The sequence below is a fragment of the Natator depressus genome, chromosome 13 (assembly GCF_965152275.1).
Source record: "Natator depressus isolate rNatDep1 chromosome 13, rNatDep2.hap1, whole genome shotgun sequence".
NCBI classification, from domain to species: domain Eukaryota; kingdom Metazoa; phylum Chordata; order Testudines; family Cheloniidae; genus Natator; species Natator depressus.
Window position 1 is genome coordinate 35,287,639 of NC_134246.1, and position 3,976 is coordinate 35,291,614.

A 3,976-nucleotide genomic window follows, 5' to 3' on the forward strand; every position below is an offset into this window, starting at 1 on the left:
TTACTGATCCATGAGAGAACCTTCCCTCTTATCCCATGACCATTTAGTTTGCTTAAGAGATTTTGGTGAGGGACCTTTTCAAGAGCTTTCTGAAAGTCCAAGTACACTGTATCACCCTTATCCACATGTTTGTTAACCCCCTCAAGCAGTTCTAATAGATTGGTGAGGCATGAGCTGTGTTGGCTCTTCCCAAACAAATCCTGTTCATCCTCGTGTCTGATAATTCTATACTTTACTATAGTTTCAACCGATTTCCCTGGTACCGAAGTTAGATTTACCGGCCTGTAATTGCCGGAATTGTCTCTGGATCCTTAAAAATTGGTGTCACATTAGCTATGTTCTAGTGATATGGTACAGAGCCTTATTTAAATGATAGGTTACATATCACACTTAGTAGTTGGGCAATGTCCTATTTGAGATCCTTCAGAACTCTAGGTTGAATCCCATCTGATCCTGGAAACTTATGACTGCTCAGTTTAGCAATTTGTTGCAACATCTGCATTGACACCACAATCAGGGAAAGTTGCTCAGATTTGTCACCTAAAAAGAATGGCTTAGGTGTGGAAACCTCCCTCACATCCTCTGCAGTGAAGGCTGATGCAAAGAATTCATTTAGCTTCTCTGCAATGGCCTGACATTACTTGAGTGCTCCTTTAGCACCTCAATTGTGCAGTGGTCGCACTGAGTATTTGGCAGGATTCCTGGTCTGATGTATTTTAAAAAAAATTGGTGTTAGTCGTTGAGACTTTGGCTAGCTGCTCATCAATTTCTTTTTTGTCCTGTTACATTATACTTTTACAAATGACTTGCCAGAGTTGATTCTCTTTTTTTTCCTCAGTAGGATTTAATTTCCTATTTTCCTACTTTTTTTTGCTTCTAACCACTTCTTTTACTTTGTTGTTTAGCCATAGCTGCACTTTTGTGGTCCTCTTACTATGCTTTTTAAAATTTGGGTTACACATTTAATTTGAGCCTCTGTTATGGTGTTTTTAAAATGTCTCCATACAGCTTGCAGGCCTTTCAATTTGTGACTGTGCTTTTTAATTTCTGCTTAATTAACTTCCTCATTTTTGTGTAGTTCCCCTTTCTGAAATTAAATGCTACTGTGGTGGGTTGCTTTAGTGTCTCTCCACGCCCCCACCAACACACATACGAATGTTAGCCTGCCTAGGGCCACAGCAAGGCTTACAACATCCAACGGAAGTTGGAAACCTCCCTCCCTTGGGCTTCATGTAATTAACAATGGATCCATCCATACAGATCCTGCTGAGTGACTTTCAAACCTAGCATCTTGGAATCTTCAACACAAAAAAGTTTCCTCCTCCCACTGGAGCTCATCTGTCAAGGTTGTTACAGTAAATAGGGAAAGCTGTAAAACAAAGACAACAACATGCACTAAGGAAATGTTACATTAGGGTTTGGGGTAGGCTGCAGGTCTGACTGCAATTGCAAAAGAAAAGGAGTTGTCTGTCTTTTGAAAAATCCATGACTTAATCCTTTTGCTTCCTATATCAATTACATTCAGGACATTATAATTAAAGTTTTGGTCATTTTGATGAAATTTCTACTTTTCTAAAACCACTTAATCTTCGATTGACTGTCTTTCCCAAGGCTTCCTTCACCTCCTTGTTTCTTAGGGTGTAAATGAAAGGGTTTAATAGTGGAGTTACAATAGTGTTAAAGATGTTGACAGTTTTGTTCAAATCCTGTGAGTTCTGTGCAGAAGGCTTGAGAAAAAGAAAAATGGCAGAGCCGTACCAGATAGTCACGACGGTGAGATGGGCCGAGCAAGTGGAAATGGCCTTTTGCCAGCCTTGGGCTGCAGGGATCTCAATATGGTGGAGATAATGAAAATGTAGGAGACTCCGGTTATTGCACATGAGACCATGACAACAATGAATGAGTCGATGAATGTTGCCAGCTCAACGAGGAGCAAGTCAGCACAGGAAAGGGTTATCCAGGAATCTATGTCACAAATGAAATGACTGATGACATTTGGGCCACAGAAAGGCAACCTGGATATTAGAGACACGAGCACAGAGGTAGCCAGGAAACCACACAGCCAAGAGGCAAGGGCCAGCTGAGCACAAAAGGTGCTGTTCATGAGGGAGCTGTAGCGCAATGGATGGCATATGGCCAGATAGCGGTCATAGGCCATGACGGCCAGGAGGAAACATTCTGTGGCACCCATGGAGAGGAGAAAAAACAATTGCAGGAGGCAGACAGTGAAAGAGATGGTTTGGCTTGTGCCCAGCATGACGCCAATAGCCTTGGGGACACATGCTGTGGTGTACCAGATCTCCAGGAAGGAGAGATTGCAGAGGAAGAAGTACATGGGGGTGTGGAGACATGGGTGGGTCTTCACTAGGGCTATGATGGACACATTTCCTAGGATTGTTAGGACATACATCACAGAAAACAGCACAGCAAGGGACATCCAGAAATACCAAGTGCCGGGAAAGCCCAGTAAGATGAACTCCTGCACACTGGCTTGGTTTCTTATTTCTGTCCCAGCCATGATGTCCATCTGTCAAGACATGAGAGATCATAAGGCATTTAAACAAGTTGAACACAAATTTGGGTGTGCAGAAGTGCAAACCCCACAATCTGTTAATAAAGCTAAGATACGAGAAGGGAAAAGGGGTGCTACTCAACACCTTCCTGCCTTGTGCATCTTTCCATCTCTACAATGAAGATGAGATCTCAATTAATCATTCTTATAAGGCCCATGAGGATGCATGTTCATCCCATGGTATCTTTCATGTCTTAATGGTCTTGCCGATCAACCCCACTCCTCCCACCCCTGAGAAAGATTCAGGATTTGGCCCCTTCTTTTCATCACTAACCGTGGAAGAAAACTTTGCTCTCTACTTGGGACAGAGTTGGAGTTTTTGCACAAGTTGCACTGAAAGTTGACAGGATTTCTACTCCTAAATCCTTTACACTCTTCTGTCCTTCAACCAGGCTTGAGTTACTTGCTCCTAGAGTGGTAAAAAAAATTCTAGAAAACTGTATCCCTTTGAAAAATGCCATTTTGTTGAAACTGGAATAGTTCATGAAAACACAGTAAATTTAGCTGAAAATCTCATCAGGGTGGTATCTCAGGTACAGAGTGAAATTTCTAATTAAAAAAAAACCTGAAAAAAATCAGCTTTCTATCCCGTTATTTAGGGCACATGTTTGGGATGTATGGGACCCAATTTGAGTCTCATTTTTGTTCCATATTGGAATGAAAACAAAGTGCGAAACCGTGCCATTTTTCACAAATTGAATTCTTGTTTCCATTTTTCTTCGTGTCTTTTGAAAACCCCAATTCAAATTCTCAGTAACAAGGAAAAAATTAGAAAATAGCAGTTATGTTTATTATTTCTTCTTGTCTTCTGGTAGATTCTTAAGGTCCCACCTGTGGTTGGAGGCCCATTGTGCTAGGCACTGCACAAACATAGCATAGAAGCCACCCCTACTCCAAGAAGCTTGCAATCTTAAAGCCAAGAGACACAAACCAATAGAAACAAACAGCAAAGATGCAGCTTCCAAGATTTACAGTTCAATGGCTTCCCCATTTCTGATTCACGTAACAAACCCCTTCTTCTACTCACCTCCTCTGAAAATGATCTCCACTCAAACTTTACAGTCTGGGATAGACCAGAACAATAGTTAGAAATAATGTTCTAAACACTGTCCAAGGCCAAATGCTTAAGAAACCTATAACTCACCCCCTATTGCATGTATATTTTCTACGTTTTACAATGGCAATTGCTCCTGGAGCTGAGTAAGACATCAGTTTATGGCATGAAGAATAAATGGTCGATCATCATTGCACCCCCTAGTATTTTCAGAGGGGTCTAGGGGAGTCAGGACCCAGCTCTCCATAACATTCAGTTGAAGCTGCACCAGGAACTCCCTTAGGCTTCTTTGAACAGCCCAGCTGCAATGAACATCATAGAATCATAGAATCATAGAATATCAGGGTCGG

General features: G+C 41.6%; 1 pseudogene; it reads right to left on the bottom strand.

Annotated features, from left to right (window-relative positions):
• Positions 1 to 1,547: 1,547 nt before the first annotated feature.
• LOC141997755 (olfactory receptor 6F1-like) lies at positions 1,548 to 2,518 on the bottom strand (annotated as a pseudogene).
• Between the last annotated feature and the right edge of the window lie 1,458 nt (positions 2,519 to 3,976).